The sequence below is a fragment of the Felis catus genome, chromosome B1 (genome assembly GCF_018350175.1).
Source record: "Felis catus isolate Fca126 chromosome B1, F.catus_Fca126_mat1.0, whole genome shotgun sequence".
NCBI classification, from domain to species: Eukaryota; Metazoa; Chordata; class Mammalia; order Carnivora; family Felidae; genus Felis; species Felis catus.
The window spans coordinates 105,925-123,807 of record NC_058371.1 but is presented as its reverse complement, the minus strand read 5'-3'; the positions used below and the strand labels follow the sequence as shown (position 1 = coordinate 123,807).

Here is a 17,883-nt window from a genome sequence, read left to right as displayed (position 1 = left end):
AAAATTGACAATCTGAAGCTCAAAAGAGAGTAGGTCATGTTTCTGAGATCACAGTACTAGTAAGTGCTGTCCTTCTGATAATTTGTTCTCATAGGCTCCAAAGCCCAATTTTTTCATCTACCACACTGTCCCCAGGATGAACAGGGAAAAGCCATACTTCAGCCTGATATATTGTAGGCAATGGTACGTGTAAAGGTGGTGTCACATTTCAGAAAATGGGGTTAAGTTTAGAATCTGAGTAATTATACCCACAGGTTGAATTTGAATCTGACATCCTTTAATTTTTTACTGCTGCAAGTTCTGTTATCTTTAATGATTATCTAAATGTATTCTTCCCTTTGCGAAATTTAGCCACTAAGAGTACTAAGAGAGTTTGTTTCCTTTGTAAGAGGTCGGAATTATACAATGAATTCATAATGTCAAGGAAATAGCTGTTATTTTATCCTAAAATATAGAGTAAAAGGTCATTGCCTTTGTTGTAAGAGTTTACCATGTGTTATTGATAACATGCCTGAGCTCTATTGGTGAAAACCATCATAGTCTTTGAAAGTCAGTTATTTATAGTTAAGAGAGTATCGTTCTTTCTTTGGGTGCAGCTGATTTTTTAAAATAGAACTTAGGATTTTTTTTGCATAGATTTTATGTTTCAGAATGAGCTTTGGTTTAAAAAGTATGTTAAATTTGCATTCATGCAAGTTGTGCAATCATTAAATTGACGGGATAGCAGCTATTAATAGTTTTCTTTTGAACATGTAGATGGAAATAATGTAGGTCATGGTGTTACTCCTTACACATGTTGAGCTCTGGTTTCATTTGGCCTTTCCAAACCATTTCCCTGAGCTTATGGATGTTGATCAAGTAGCCATGTAATGGTTCTTTTAAATTGGTAACAGGGGTGTAGAGATGATTCTTAAGATGTGTATGAGGAATCTGTTGGTTTCTGCTTCTATGTCTGTGTAGCTCTTAAAAATAGAAGACTAGGGCATCTTATCAAAATTAATTTTGTTCAAAGTAAATGCACCTTGTGAATGAGCTAAAGGCTTAGATAATAGTCAATACTTTTGGAGTCTGATATTAATTTGCAAATTTAAAATAGGTCTAGGGGCATCTGTGTGGCTCAGTTGGTTAAGCATCTGACTTTGGCTCAGTTCATGATCTCACTGCTCATGATTTTGAGCTCCGTGTTGGGCTCTGTGCTGGCAGCTGGGAGCCTAGAGCCTGATTCATATTCTGTCTCCCTCTCTCTGTCCCTCCCCGGCTCATGCTCTCTCTCTCTCTCTCTCTCTCTCTCTCTCTCAAATATAAACTAAAACAGAAAATAAGTCTAGGATAAATCTGTAGGCAGTAACATACTTATAGTGACTGCTGGTTGGAACAAAGAAACAACCTGAAACTCCAAGCATAAATTACTGTTGTTTCCCTAGGAACCCATCATATATCAGGTTGACCATTAAGCTGAATACAAGCATTTATCTTTTAGAAACTTGGAAGAGCTAAGCATACTATATTAGCTAGGAAGGTTTGGTATATGTCATTGTTGTAGACCTATTTTCTTTAGTGGTCAAAAAATTAATTTTAGGTCTCTTTTATTTGGGTATTCAGGATTTAGATAAATAACCTGAGGCATATGAATTAAGACCATTTTATAACTGACCTGGACTTAAAAATCCAGAGAATGGAGTCATGATAAAGATAGTTTGAACATTCCATTTCATAAAAAAAAAAAAAATACAGCTCCTGGGTGACAATAATTATGTTGGAGAAGGGTTTCTGGGGTTCCCTCCACAAATGGTACATGATTTTGAGTTAAGGATACAGCCTCACTGACTGTACTTTTACTGAAATGATGGATCAGATACCAACATTTCTGAATACCCTCTTTCTGAACCATAATCCCGTTTGTATTTAGAGTTATTAAAAATAGTATTTCTGAAAATGCTTAATAAATTGGAAGTCAACCTAAATTTGCTTGTGAAGTTATCAAATGGAAAACTGTTCCCAAAGCAGTTATTTTACATTTTATAGGAAAACTAATCTTTTATGTCCTTACTGCATTTATATCATATTCACTTTTTATTTCATGCTATTTGTGTGTATGTGCGTTGTGTGTGCACACGTGCGCGTGTGTGTGACTAAGTGAAATGTGCAATATTTTGTCATTTAAAAAGCTTCACTAATTTAGGCAAAGTCAGCCAGAAACAAATGCAGTACATTATGTCGAAAGTAATCATGTAGATTTCCATCATGAGAAATAGTTGGTTTATCTCAAATGAATTTTCTTTCCTCTTTTCTTTTCCTTTTAACAATCCAAGTCATAGGACAATATTTTCTTTCTGCTAACCTTGAGACAGGGCAAGCGCAGATTTGTGTCAGAGCACATGGTCTGTATTTATGAGAAACTAGGGAAATTAAGAGAGCCACTCAGTTACAAATCTTAGTAGGGACTCATGACTGACTCAGAGTTTTCAACATTCTGTGGGGAAGTCTTTTATTTACTTGTTAGTTTTTTTTTTTAATATTTACTTTATTTTTTTAAGTTACATCCAAATTAGCATAATATGCAAGAATGATTTCAGGCATAGATTCCTTAATTCCCCTTACCCATTTAGCACATCACCCTCCAAAACCCCTCCAGTAACCCTCTGTTTGTTCTCCACATTTAAGAGTTTCATATGTTTTTGTTCCCCTCCGTGTGTTTATATCATTTTTGTTTCCCTTCCCTTATGTTCATCTGTTTTGTATCTTGAAGTCCTGATATGAGTGAAGTCCTATGATATTTGTCTTTCCCTGACTAATTTCACTTAGCATAATACCCTCTACTTCCATCCATATAATTTCAAATGGCAGGATTTTATTCTTTTTGATTGCTGAGTAATACTCCATTGTGTATGTGTGTGTGTGTGTGTGTGTGTGTGTGTGTGTGTGTGTATACCACATCTTCTTTATCCAGTCATCCATTGATGGACATTTGGGCTTTTTCCATACTTTAGCTATTGCTGATAGTGCTGCTATAAACTTTGGGGTCCACGTGTTCCTTTGAAACAGCATATCTGTATCCCTTGGATAAATACCTAGTAGTGCAACTGCTGGGTTGTAGGATAGTCCTCTTTTTCATTTTTTGAGGAACCTACTTACTGTTTTCCAGAGTGGCTGCACCAGTTTGCATTCCCACCAGCAGTGCAAGAGTTCATCCTTCTCCATTTCCTCTCCAACATCTGTTGTTGCCCGAGTTGTTAATGTTAGCCATTCTCACAGGGGTGAGGGGGTGTTTTATGTTGTTTTGATTTGTATTTCCCTGATGATGAGTGATGTTGAGCATTTTTTCATGTGTCAGTTGGCCATCTGGATGTCTTTCTTGGAGAAGTGTTTGATCATGTCTTTGCCCATTTCTTCACTGGATTACTTGTTTTTTGGGTGTTGAGTTTGATATGTTCTTTATAGATTTTGAATACTAATCCCTTATCTGATATATTGTTTGCAAACATCTTCTCCCATTCTGTTGATTGCCTTTTAGTTTTGCTTATTGTTTCCTTCTCTGTGCAGAAGCTTTTTATTTTGATGAGGTCCTAATAGTTCATGTTTGCTTTTGTTTCCCTTGCCTCTGGAGACGTGTTGAGTAAGAAGTTGTGGAGGCCAACATTAAGAGGTTTTTGCCTGCTTTCTCCTTGAGGATTTTGATGGCTTCCTATCTTACATTTAGGTCTTTCAGCTGTTTTGAGTGTCATTTTGTGTGAGAAAGTGGTCCAGGCTCATTGTTCTGCATATCACTGTCTAGTTTTCCCAGGACATTTGCTGAGGAGACTGTCTTTATTCCATTGGATATTCTTTCTTTTTTGTCAAAGATTAGTTGGTGATACATCTGTGGTTCCATTTCTGTGTTTCTATTCTGTTCCATTGATCTGAGTGTCTGTTCTTGTGCCAATACCATAGTGTCTTGATGATTACAACTTTGTAATATAGCTTGAAGTCCGGGATTATGATGCCTCCTACTTTGGTTTTCTTTTCCAAGACTGCTTTGGCTATTCAGGGTTTTTTTCTGGTTCCATACAAATTGAAGGATTGTTTGTTTTAGCTCTGTGAAGAATGATGGTGTTATTTCGATAGGTATTGCATTGAATATGTAGATTACTTTGGGTATTTTGACATTGTAACAATATTTGTTCTTCGTATCCAGGAGCATGGATTTCTTTTTTGTGTGTTTGTCATCTTCAATTTCTTTCATAAGCTTTCTTTAGATTTCAGTGTATAGATTTTTCACCTCTGTGGTTAGAGTTATTCCTAGGTATTTTATGATTTTTGGTGCAATTGTAAATGGAATCGATTCTGTGTTTTCTCTTTCTGTTGCTTCATTGTTTGTGTACAGGAATGCAACTAATTTCTGTGCATTGATTTTATATCCTGCTACATTGGTGAATTCATGGTTCATTTCTAGCAGTTTTTTGGTGGACTATTTTGGGTTTTCCACGTAGAGTTTCATGCCATCTTCGAGAATGAAAGTTTGAGCTACTCCTGGCTAATTACGATGCCTTTTATGTCTTTGTGTTGTCTGATTGCTGAGGTTAAGACTTCCAATATTATGTTGAATAACAGTGCGAGAGTGGACATCCTTGTCTTCTTCCTGACCTTAGGAGGAAAGCTCTCAGTTTTGCCCCATTGAGCATTTTAGTGTCGGGTCTTTCATATATAGTTTTTTTGATCTTGAGGTATGATCTTTCTATCCCTACTTTCTTGAGGATTTTTATCAAGAAAGGATGCTGTATTTTGTCAAATGCTTTCTTTGCATCTATTGAGAGCATCATGTGGTTCTTGTCCTTTCTTTTATTGATGTGATGAATCACATTGATTATTTTGCGGATACTGATCCAGCCTTACATTCTAGGTATAAATCCCACTTGGACGTGGTGAATAAAGTTTAAATGTATTGTTGGATCTGCTTTACTAATATCTTGTGGAAGATTTTTGCGTCCATGTTCATCATGAAAATTGATCTATACTTCTTGTTTTTAGTGGGATCTTCATCTGGTTTCGGAATCCAGGTAATGCTGGCTTCATAGGAAGAGTTTGGAAGTTTTCCTTCCATTTCTATTTTTGGGACAGCTTCAAGAGCATAGGTGTTAACTCTTCCTTAAATGTTTGGTAGAATTCCCCTGGAAAGCCATCTGGACATGGGCTTTGTTTTTTGGGAGATTTATGGTTACTAATTCAATTTATTTACTGGTTATGGGTCTGTTCAAATTTTCTATTTCTTCCTCTTTCAGTTTTGGTAGTTTGTATATTTCTAGGAATTTGTCTATTTCTTCCCGATTTCCAATTTTATTGGCATATAATTGCTGATAATATTCTCTTATTATTGTTTGTATTTCTGCTGTGTTGTTTGTGATCTCTCTTCTTTCATTCTTGATTTTATTTATTTGGGTCCTTTCCTTTTTCTTTTTTGATCCAACTGGCTAGTGGTTTATCAATTTTATTAATTATTTAAAGAACCAGCTTCTGGTTACTTTGATCTCTTCTACTGTGTTTGTTTTTTTTGTGTGTGTGTGTGGGAGGTTTTGTTCTTGTTTTTTGTTTTTGATTTTGTTTTCAGTTTTGATAGCATCGATTGTTGCTGTAATCTTTATCATTTCTTGTCTTCTGCTGGATTTGGTTTTTATTTGTTGTTCTTTTTCCATCTGTTTAAGGTGTAAGGTTAGGTTGTGTATCTGAGACTTTTCTTCCCTCTTTAGGAAGGCCTGGGTTGCTATAAACTTCTTATGACTACCTTTGCTGCATCCCAGAGGTTTTGGGTTGTGGTATTATCATTTTCATTGGCTTCCATGTACTTTTCAATTTTCTCTTTAACTTCTTGGTTCACCCATTCATTCTTTTTTTTAATTTTATTTTTTATTATTTACAATTTACATCCAAATTCGTTATCATATAGTGCAAGGGTTATTTCATGAATAGATTCCTTAGTGTCCCTTACCCATTTAGCCCATCCCCCCCAAACCCTCCAGTTACCCTATGTTTGTTCTCCATATTTATGTATGTGCTTCTGTTTTGTACCCCTCCCTGTTTTTATATTATTTTTGTCTCCCTTCCATTATGTTCATCTGTTGTGTCTCTTAAAGTCCTCATATGAGTGAAGTCATATGATTTTTGTCTTTCTCTGACTACGAATTTCACTTAGCATAATACCCTCCAACTCCATCCATGTAGTTGTAAATGGCATGACTTCATTATTTTTGATTGCTGAGTAATATTCCATATTATACACACACACCACATCTTTATCCATTCATCCATCAATGGACATTTGGGCTTTTTCCATACTTTGGCTATTGTTGATAGTGGTGCTATAATCATGGGGGTGCATGTGTCCCTTAGAAACAGCACACCTTTATCACTTGGATAAATGCCTAGTACTGCACTGGCTGCGTCATATGGTAGTTCTGTTTTTAGTTTTTTTAGGAACCTCCATACAGTTTTCCAGAATGGCTGCACCAGCTTGCATTCCACCATTCATCCTTTAGTAGGATGTTTTTTAGTCTCCAAGTATTTGTTATCTTTCCAAATTTTTTGTTGTGGTTGATTTCGAGTTTCATAGTGTTGGGTCTGAAAATATGCACGGTATGATCTCGATCTTTTTGTATTTGTTGAGTATAAATAAACATAAAATTATTTATGTTTATTTTTGAGAGAGAGAGAGAGAGAGAGAGAGAGAGAGAGAGAGAGAGAGAGCATGAGTGGGGTAGGGGCAGAGAGAGAGGGAGACACAGAATCCGAAGCAGGCCTCAGGCTCTGAGCTGTCAGCACAGAGTCCACACAGGGCTCAAACTCACAAACCACGAGATGATGTCCTGAGCTGAAGTCTGATGCTTAACTGAGTGAGCCACCCAGGCACTCACTTTAATGAAATTTTAAATGACATCCTTCAAAGTGAAGTTGCTACCAAACTCAGAAAGAAAGAAATGAGAAGAATCAATAAGTGATAAGAGTTTACTGCTGAGTTTTACTGTAATTTGGCTTTGGAGGCTTTTTGTTCATTGGCTGAAGTGAGCATAGCATATTTGCTTGCCGTTTACCACAAGTGGAGCGTGGGCCTCTGGGATCCAAACCTCTTTCTGACCAATGAGCTGGAATTTTATAGGACCACGAAGATGAGTTTTGCTATTTCAAGGATTAGGAGTTATCTTTTATTTTCACAACTAGGTAATTATCACATCATTCAACTCTGCCCTCCAAGATATGTAGAAAATACCCAACTATAGTTGAGAGAAAAAGGGTGATAGCCAAAGTGTATAATCTTTCCCCTTAAATTTTTTTAAAATTACTACTTATGAATTGTTAAAAAAATTGTTGTGAGAGAGGGCATGAGAGTGGGGGAGAGGGGCAGAGGGAAAGAGAGAGACTCTTAAGCAGGATTCATGCTCAGTGTGGAGCCCAACACATGTCTGGATCGCATGATCCTACAATCATGACCTGACCCAAAATCAAGAGTCTGATGCTCAACTTACTGAGCCACCCAGGTGCTCCATAGTCTCTTTCTCCCTGAATGCTGAATAGTGAATTTTCAATGTGAATGGGGTGATAAACACACATACATACATACATACATACATACATACATACATACATACATATGTATACCACTAAGAAAGCCATTTATGAGTTGTTAGACACGAACTATTTTCCACCATCTTTGTCTTCTAGTTATATTCATGCCTCAAGGTGTTTGTTCATTGCAATGCACGATCTTGCTGTGTGAGGTACAAATTGTTGGGTGATCAGTTTTCCATGAAAGTCTTTCCTCATGTCTGCCTTAACCACAAGATGCAAATATTGAATTCGAGGATGTAGAGCTAAGAACCTTGAGGTCCAATAACCGTCAACTAGAAGGTATATTTTCTGTTGGGGAGAAATCCCCATATGATGGCAATGACTTTGCATTGGTAAGGGAAAGAATACCTTCATGCCTTCATGGTTCTTGCCCTTTTTCTGTCTCACCAAAATCAAGACTCAGGTCATGTGCATGTTTATCGAGAAAACACCTTTTTTTCCCCCCCAGAAAATAAAAAGGTGTTGGAAGACAAGTATAATGCATTGAGGTCTGTGAAAGCCACAAAGGAAGCAAAAGTCAAACAGCTGAAGGAGAAAGCACATAACCTGGAAGAATTTTATGAACAAAGAAAAGTGCCTACAGAAAAGTAAGATGGGGGCGCCTGGGTGGCTCCATCGGTTGAGCGTCTGACTTCGGCTCAGGTTACGATCTCACGGTCTATGAGTTCGAGCCCCATGTTGGGCTCTGTGCTGACAGTTAAGAGACTGAAGCTTGCTTTGGATTCTCTGTCTCCCTCTCTGACCCTCCCCAACTCGCGCTCTGTCTCTCTTTATCAAAAAATGAGTAAACGGTAAAAAAAATGTAGAAAAGTAAGATGTTCATGTGAGAACTGTCACAAGGACTGCGTTGTATGAGAGAACGTGGTGGCCAGTAGAGATAATTATATTTATTTTGGAACTGGGTCCAGAGCATTTTTGCCAAATACGTTTAGTAGAATTGTGCCTGCCCTTCCTATCTTGCTTTCTGTAATGTAACCTGCATTTTCCTTTCTGTCCTAAGTGCTTGTCACACATTGGGTCATGTATTTGGGGCGGAAGAGGGAAAGTACCATCATGAATAACGTTGATACCTGGATCCACTCTGGATCCACCTACACGGTCCTATATGTTTCAATCGCATCACACTGTTTTGTCATCCAGCAATTGGTCATTTTTCTTCAGGACCAGACATGGGTCAAAAATGTTTGGGGAAAAAATTGAATTATCTTGCTGGAGAAACAATGGAAGTTGCTTTCTGGAAAGTGGGTAGGGGTGCCAGAAGTACTGGATCCCTGCATACATTCTGCCAGTGAGATTGTTCACTGCAGGCCCAATCCCTAAAAAAGTCAAGTTGTTTCCTGTCCCCTGATTTTTTAAGTGTAACTCTTCTGAGTCTTGACCAAAGCCCGCAGCTTCACCAGGGCTCATCTTTGCTGGCCACCCCTGAACTACACTTGTTTACTTCTAAGTCTGTGCCCATAAAGTTGTCCAGCTTCTTTGCCATTCAAATGTATGTTCCCCATATCAGAAATGAATTCTAGGGAGTTTGGGTCCAACTGCCAGGCTAGCTTTGTCTTGGGCTTGCTTCTGCTCCATCTTGGTGTTGTGTGTCTTCGTGGGGTTGTTAGATATTTGGTGCATTCAGTCACATGCTTCCTCCCTTGTACAGTATTTCCTTTTGTTCTCAGGAGGATATCGGGGACTTTAGAGTCCCTCACTCGTGTTGGAAAGTGAAGTCTTCCTTCACTTCCCTGGAGACTCACCTTTATGTTAGTCTTTCCCACACCTGGGGTTAGCACCTGCTCTGTCTCACTGGCATCTTGTTTTTGTTAATTCATAAGCTCTTTCTGTGAGTGGGTACCGCACCCTGGCCACCTCTCTATCTTCAACCCCTTACAACAGAGCCACTACATTACAACCACTCCAGCAAGCATTTGCTGAAGGACTGCCTGAGAGGCAAGAAGCAAATGCATGTGCCTTTCTCTGTCTAGTGCTTTTGTGTCTGTTTCTAAGAGATTTTCAATTTTTCATGTGATTCTTGAGAACATCAATGTCAAGTTGAAACCGTCTCAATCAACACCACAAACAAATTAGTCTGAGGGCAACCCAGCCACCCAGCCTTGCCAAGCATTGCCTTTTGCTGCCTTCAATATCAATGGAATGAGTCTTGTTAAAGTAGATTTGGCTCCATGTAGTTGAGAGTTTTCCATCTGAAATCTGTTTCCTGGAAGTAAACCCAGACTGTGACACTTCATATCAGGTGGTATTTCAGGAGATGTTGTCGCTCTAAGATTGGCCTTTTCCTCTACCAGGATAGGTGAAGGTGGAGGCAGGGGTTGCAGTCTTGAACTCTAGCGATGTCTGGGAGTGAGCTGCAATGTTGGTGAAGCCATATCCTGGCAGGTCGTCTTTCAGGGTGATTGTGTCATGGTACAACTTTCGGCCTGAGAATTGGGGCTCCCCATGGAGGTCTAAGACTAGTGATGATCCCCTGCTTCATCCTAATGGGTACAGTTGGCCAGACATGGTTTTTCACTCACTGATGAAATGAGTCTTCCACATCTCAAACAAAAGACGAACTCTGGGAAGGCACAAAGTGCAATGTTATTTGATGACTTTATGATAAAGGAGAGGAAACAGAAAACTAGAAAGACAGTTCCCATAGCAGAGATGTGGCAGCAGACAGAAGTTTAATTTTCCTTAACTTAAATGGGGTGTTCACTTCATTTCTCTGATTGGGTTGTCAGTCTGTGCATTTATGGGAGAGGTGGGGGAAGGGATATTTGCATAGGCCTTCAAGAGTGCTGGGAGGCAAAAAGGGGGAATTTCTGGACCTTGGTCCTGACTGTGTATATATCTTTCCTATCTTAGGAAGCTGAAAATGACACTGAACCGGCGGCAAAGAAGAATCAGCTGGCAGCTGCAGGTAAAACTTGAAAATAGCTACAGAAGGGGCACCGGGGTGGCTCAGTTGTTTAAGCGTCCAACTTCAGCTCAGGTCATAATTTCACAGTCCGTGATTTCAAGCATCGTGTCAGGCTCTGTGCTGATAGGTCAGAGCCTGAAGCCAGCTTCGGATTCTGTTACCTCTCTCCCTTTGCCTCCCCCTCTCATGCGTGTGCTCTCTCTCTGTCTCAAAAATAAACAAGTACAAGTGAGTTCAGCTACGAATTACCAGCAGCTCATGAATCCGCTGTTCATTTTTTTGGTTTTTAATCTTTTTTGCAATGTTTAAAGTCAACATAGTAATATAAACAAAAATTCAGAGGACATACGCATAGAGTATTAACAGATAAAAAAAAAAGGTAAGTTTTAGAAAGAACAAAACAATTGAGTGTCTGAACATTTGCGGATCTCAAGTAGTGGGCAGACTGTGTGGAAACTTTGTCCATGCCAACATTCCTTGGGGGTGGTGTCAATTGTCATAATCTATAGGAAAACAGCGTGTCGTACGATGAATCATACCCTTCAACATGGTAGTGCCATTTCATGGCCCTCATCTTTGCAACCCTGGGAAACATGGTGAGGATACAAGTTAATGAAGAATAGAGCTTTATGATAACAGACACTTGTCACATGATGAGTTAGAGAAAGATTGAAAATGGGAAGGAATTCTATGAACTCTGAACCCTATGGGAATGGAATAATGAGTAAGGAAAGGATGTAACAATAGCTTTGATCCTACTGTACATTGATAATCATGGGCAAAGTGCTTCATGTGTAAGAATAAATTGTATCAGGGGACAGATATGAGGTTGTTGGGAACGTGGGCAGATTATTTAAAATCATACCCAATATTGGGCCTTATCTGACAAGAGCAATTGTAACTCACAGGCAACAAATTGAACAAACACAGGAATAGCTGCAGCAGGCAGAGCTCACCTTTAGATACCATGTAACCTGAGTTCTTCCTGACATACTGAACCCTTAGCACCTCATGCGGGTGAGAGTAGTGGCCTTTGGAATCCCTAACCACGGGGTTTTCATTGTTGGCTTTTTCAGATCTCAGTTCATGAGAAGAATGCTCAGGACAACTAAGTAAGTATTTTCTTGTTTCCTCCTCTTTCTTTGGTGCACAGTCTGGCACGACTGAAGGTGGATGTATTTTTTCTCCCCCAGATCAAGACTCAGATCTGGGACAGGAAGATGGCAGAGCAGGGCACGGAGGTCGCTTACTTGAAATACAGGTGTGGTCATTTGACTTGCGTTTTTATGGGTGTTTCCAGGGATGACACCCACACTGTTTGTTGTCTAGTAGACGACGTGGTGTTGCAACTCTTATAGAAGTCCATTATTTTTCTGTATCCAAGACTGGATGGGATGGGAGCAAAGAGGCTGCCTGAGGGATACACGAGGCAGAAACCAATGGCTGCAGGACCAGAGATGCAGAACACTCCAAGGAGAGGTAAGGAGCACGTTGTGATGTGCCGCAGTTTAATTTCTGTTGTGCAGCCTGTTGCTGTGGATGATCATCATGTGGTCTGGAAAGAATCACAAGCACTAAGGACATCAGGTGGTCTGAAGGGGTGACAGAAGGGTGTTCTCCTCTGGTGCTGCAGGCAATGAGGCACTTGTCCCTGTGACTGGTGGAACTCATGCCCCTCCTCTGACTGTGACCCTCCCACCTCCTCTAGAATCCCCCTGTCTGAAGAGCCTGGAAAGGATGACAGGACATAGGCCTCATCCTTCTTCCCACCCGGACTCAATGTGAAGACTTTGGTTTATTTGAGAAGAAGGTCATTTATTCACTATTTTTAACGGTCTTTATTTTTGTTTATTTTGGGGAACTGTAGCCCTACATCCCTAAATTCAAGTTCCATAGAGCTTAGCTTAGTCCTCTGATGGTATCAGTGCAACTCTGCAGCTTCACTGCTAAATTCTCATAGTTTTCCTTTTCTCTATAGTGTAAAATTAGTCTTTAGTTATATACTAACTGCTCTCATGTGGAAGACAGCTTGTAGATAAGCTGAGAGATTGAACAATTTGCTGAAGTCTGAAGAAATGCACTTCTTCTTGAGGATTCATTGAGGATATACACCAAACCAGTATTCTCAATTTTATTCTTTTTTTTAATGCTTATTTATTTTGAGAGAGGCAGAGACAGAATGCCAAGCAGGCTCCACACTGTCAGTGAGGAACCCAACGCTGGGCTTGAATTCACAAGCTATGAGATCGTGACCTGAGCCAAAATCAAAAGTTGGATGCTTAATCCAAGCATCCTCATATTTGTTCTTGATCTGTAATAAAATCGTGATTTCCCATGATGTTTACTGAGAAACCTCTGTTTTACTGATGAATTCTAAATTGCTAGTTGTGCCTGACCTGTCCAGAGTTATGTGATTAATTATGAAACAACATGAACTAGGGCACCGTGAGGTCTTTATCAAGGTGAGGGGATGGTTCTCCCCCTTATTTTTGGGGGTCACCTGAGGCATGTGGGATACCCTCTGCCTCTGGTCAGGGACCTGAGTGTAGGGAAAAGTTTAAGATATTTGAGGAATGAGTTGAGAGATTGTTTTCATTCCGCACAGTCCTCTAAAAGCAGAATAAACCTCTGTCCCTTCTAGGGTCTTTAGTAGATCGAGAAACTGCTGAAAACTCTGTGAGTTACAGTGGCTGTGACTGTACCAAGAATGCAGACAAGGACAAGGTAAATGCCAGGGCCATTATCAGTTGTAACTCTTTTGGGAAACCCTCATCTTTATGTACAGCATGCTTTCCCGGCCTTGTCTCGTTTTGCGTGTTGTGTTATATGTCTGTTCTTTGTTTTCCAAATGCACACTCAACCCAGGAGCCCACAGGCTTCTCAATTTTTAGTCTGTCAGCTTTCTGTGGTAAGTTTAGAAGCCAAAAGCGCTTACAGACTGAGTACCTTAAGGTTTTTCCGTGAATTTCAGGAAATAATGAGAGGAGGATGACCCCACACTCCAAACAGAAGTCTCCTGGCCTGGGTGACCCCTTTGAGACCTCACCTCTGTGGGAACAGTGTGGCTGCTGCGTCTTCCTTTCTTGATTCTGGCTAGGAGATGAATCTGTTAGAAACGATATCATGACTTCAACTTTATATTTTGTGCCCTGTGCCATTTAGAGTGGTCCTGGATAAAGTCAATGTCATCACTCATCACCTTCCCATCTTGGTTGTTAGATGATTTGTCTGGAATCCTTCCAGCTATACCTTAGGTAAACATTGTTTGAACACTGTGTCCTTCAATTGTGTTTCTATAAGCAGTTTCTGGTTGTGTCCCCAGTCACTATTAGAGTTGATACAGTCTCATGACACATACCAGGAGTTTTATACCAAAACACTTGCATAAAATCTGTTATGTGAATTTCTCCCTCTTTTTTTCTGTTGCACATAATTACTCTGTGTCCTGTAGTATGCTTAAAGTCAGAATTCCCTATGATTTAAGATGAACACATCTGAGCTTTGTAGACATTCACCACAAGTAACGTGTTCCTCACAGAAGACTCTCATTCCTTACAAGATTCCAGGCATCCTCCACTCCCCAGAGGTCTCAGAGGCCTATGACAACATTTCAAGAGGGAACACTCCTTTCTCAGGGAGAGGAGCAGAGGAGGCACAGTGAGGGTCCAGCTTCAGAACTTTTTGCCAGGAGTGGCTGTGATTCCATGAGCAGAATATGAGCCGTTTATTCCCACTCATTTTTTTGTGTGTTCTTAATATACCAAAAGCAGAGCATCTGGAGTCACCATCGAGGAGGGATGCAGGGTGAACCTGAACATTGATGGCTGCCTGTCTGGAGAATGCTACTTCATTAGTCTGTAATTACTTCTGTTAACCCTCTAGGACAGGACCCTTGCCATTTTACTTCCGCAGACCTGGGCAGTGATGTGTGGTGGCTGTAGGTTAACCTCTTTCATCTACTACCCCAAGCTGTAGGTGGTATCCAGTGTCAGGGACAGAGTTTTCAGGTAGTGATGCTACTCTCTTGGATCCTGGTGGCAGAGAATGTGGCAGGTGCTGACGCATTCTTCTCTGGGTTACAGCTGCTCTTGGTATTGGTTCTCTTCTCTGGCATATGGATATAGCTGTCACTTCTTCAGGGCAGTCTGGATCCTGGGAATCTCCTCTGTTAACTGGACGATTCTGCATGCCCCGTCCCCATGGACTATTAGGCACGCCCACCTCCTGAACCTTGGTGGCCCTGAGGCCACCCAGAACCCCTCCACCTGCAACACTTGGTAAGATGATCTGAGCACTAGAAGTTGACTTGTAAAACACACTCACCTTATTTTTGTTGCTGTTAGGTCTTGGGCCAAGGTGCAGAGGCGGTACCACAGACCATTGTGATGCAAGGGGAATGTGTCTGCTGCCATTACCACATTCCTCAAGTTTCTTAGGATCTCATCTTTGTCATTTCCCGCACCATGTGTTGGTACAGGTGTTTCTTGTGGAGAAGGAATGGGGCTGTATGCAGAAAACCAGACATAGCGCTTCAGCAGAAATGCCCTGTACACAGTCCACATGCTGGGATCTGTGAGGCATGAGGTACAGTGTTACGTATGTCCATCCAGTTGTGCCCCAAGCCATCCATAGTTGTTCTATGAATGATGAATACATCTGAATCAGGGCTTTTAGGGGTCTTCTTCAAGTTATACGGGATGGTTCTTCAAGTTCTTCTTGGGGATCAATGGAGGCATGTGGGATACCCTGTGCATGTGATTTGGGATCTGACTGGGGCAAAGAGTTTAAGTTGTTGGAAGTATCAGGGGAGGGTCTTTTGTTTTTGATCTCCAAACAGTCTACTCAAATCAGAATAAACCTCCATCCCTTCTAGGGCTTTTTGCAGGTCCAGAAGCAGGTGTCACACCCAAGAGTGACATCGACACTGGCTCTGCCAGAACTGCCAAGAAGCACAAAGTAAATGCTGTGGCCATTTTCAGTTCTAAGTCTTTACAGACAGCCACATACTTCTGTACAGAACACTCTCCTGCCATTGTCTCTGGTTTGTGTGTTGTATGGTAGGTCTGCTGTTTTTGTTTTTTTTCCCAAATGTAAAACATTTACCCCCGAGTCTTCGGGCTTCCCTGTTTTCCATCTGGCATCTGTTTGTGGTAACTTGAGCAGCTAAGCGTGCCTAAGGGTGGGGACCATAGGGATTTTCCAATGTCTTCCTGGAATAAATCAAGGAGGATGACACCACACTCCACTTGGAAGTCTCCTACCTTGCCTCATTCTTTGTGGATCTCCTCAATGTGGAATCATTGCTCTTGCTGTTTCTTCTTTTCCTGTTTCCTTCTATCGAGGGTTTTACTGTGGTCAGAAAAATCTGTGGGTATCCTTACAATTTGAAAAGGCAAACTCCCTTCACTCCAACTTTTTTTTTTTGTATGTGTCATTTAGAATGGTCTTAGACAAAGTAAATTTCATACCCATCAGCATTTTGGTAAACATGCTGCCCAGAATCCCTTCAGGTGTGCCCTGGGCATAAATACTCTGAACTATAAGATGTGGCATATTTGTCATAGAAAACATGCACTGAAACTTAAGTTGTGAAGAGAAAAAATTCAAAATTACTTGTGTGGCAAGTCCCCACCGTGTCCTTCACTTGTGTTCACATGAGCAAGTTCTCTCGTGTCCTGTGTCACAGGTACAGCCAAAACATGGAAACTTACACCAGACATCAAAGTGCATTTGTGTTAATTTTGTCTTTTAGAATTTCAGCCCATTTTTCCAGAGGACACAATTACCCTGCAAAGTGTACTGCACTTAAGCTGAGAAATACCTCCGAACTAAAATAAATTAGCTGAACCCAACTAACATGTATAGGTTACCCGTTTCTCTAGGAGCATGCTTTCCCAGATCCTCTGCAGGCCCTCAGGATCTCCATCTCCCCATGTGTCTCTGTGCCCATGGATAGCACTTGCAGAGAGGAGGAGAACCCATTGTTGGGACAGAAGTAGTTTGGGCACAGGCAGGGGCTTAGAGGCAGAGCTTTGAGCCACAAGGGCTATGATTCCATGTGTCGACACTGGCATTGTCACTCCTTCTCATTCTGTAGTTCTTCAGATACACCATAAACAGCCTCTGTGGTGGAGCGGGATGAAGGGTGGATGGTGATCCTGGACACAGATGTCTTCCTATCTGGAATATGCTTCTTGGATAATTTGGGGTTCAGTCTATAAATCTTCTAGGAAAAGGACCCTTGCCGTTTCCAGACACGTGGAGACACTAGTTTATCCCAATCACATCCATTCCCCACCCCAAAGCTGTAAGTGGAACCCAAAGTATGGGTAGAGATTTTGGCGCTGCTGTTGCCCTCTTGGAACCTGGTGGTGGGGAAGCTAGTAGGATATGAGCACTGCTTCTTTGGGTTTCCACTTTTTTCTGGTGTTGGAGCTCTGTTTCATCCTATGAACATACCTCTCATTTCTTTTCCACAGGCTATTTTGTATGCAAGAAGGCCTGGTCCTTTCCCAGGATCGTCTTGCAGGCTGTACCCCATGGACCACCCTTCACCACCAGTCATGGGCTATAGGCCACATCCCCCTCCTCCACCTATTCTATTTGTTAAGATGACCTGAACTGGATGAGTGGCTGGTAAAGTATATTCATCTTCTTCATGATTGACTTTGTGGCAATGATGTAGAGATGGTTGTGAGTCTTGGCAATCCAACTACAAACTGCCTGAGGACACTGTACCATATCTCAAGTTTCTCAGGACATACATACAATGGGCAGTGTCATGTCCCTGTAATACAGTGAGCTATACGTTTCTCTTGTCAAATGAAAGAGGATGTTTTACACAAAAGCAGACGTATCAGCAGTACTGGTGCATATTTTGGAGACACAGTGTTTTGAGTTCTGTAAAGAATGAGGCGCCCCCCTAACTTTTAGAGCATCAGTTTCCTGTGTGAAAGAGGGACAGTCATTAAATGATGCAGACCTTGTGATCACCATAATGGAAACACCAGTGAAGGATCCAGTGCAAAAACGGGGGAACCTTGCATCATAGAGGAATAGAAGGGAAGTTGAGCACAGTAAGCAGAGTTTGAGGAGGTGCAGAGAGGAGGGTGTTGGGGTCAGCGAGATGCAGTTGGAGGTCATTCCTGGCCACAGTCTGAGCAGGGAGTGTGAGGTCCATACAGAACTGCTATGTGGGATCGCTCAGTGCACAATGCAGTGTTCATCTCCAAAATGTCAGTGTGTTGCCAAAGTGCACGCAGGTAATCATATAAAAAGATTGTTGTCTCCCTGGATTTTCCTGAAGGTTCTGGATATTTGTGGGGGGAAAAACCCTGGAGATATGGGGAATTTAACTTGGTCTTATGAAAATGCTGTATGCC

At 41.0% G+C, this 17,883-nt stretch overlaps 1 long non-coding RNA gene across 2 annotated transcripts in view; it reads left to right on the top strand.

The window, feature by feature from the left end:
* Window positions 1–17,883, top strand: part of LOC109500442 — a 97,913-nt gene that overhangs the window by 77,878 nt on the left and 2,152 nt on the right. The window contains exons 5-9 of one of the 2 annotated variants that reach the window (XR_002741546.2): window positions 8,045–8,183; window positions 10,447–10,501; window positions 11,578–11,613; window positions 11,695–11,762; window positions 11,886–17,137. This is a non-coding gene — a long non-coding RNA (uncharacterized LOC109500442). The remainder of the gene's footprint in view (window positions 1–8,044; window positions 8,184–10,446; window positions 10,502–11,577; window positions 11,614–11,694; window positions 11,763–11,885; window positions 17,138–17,883) is intronic. The other variant, XR_006596175.1, reaches the window with a different exon arrangement.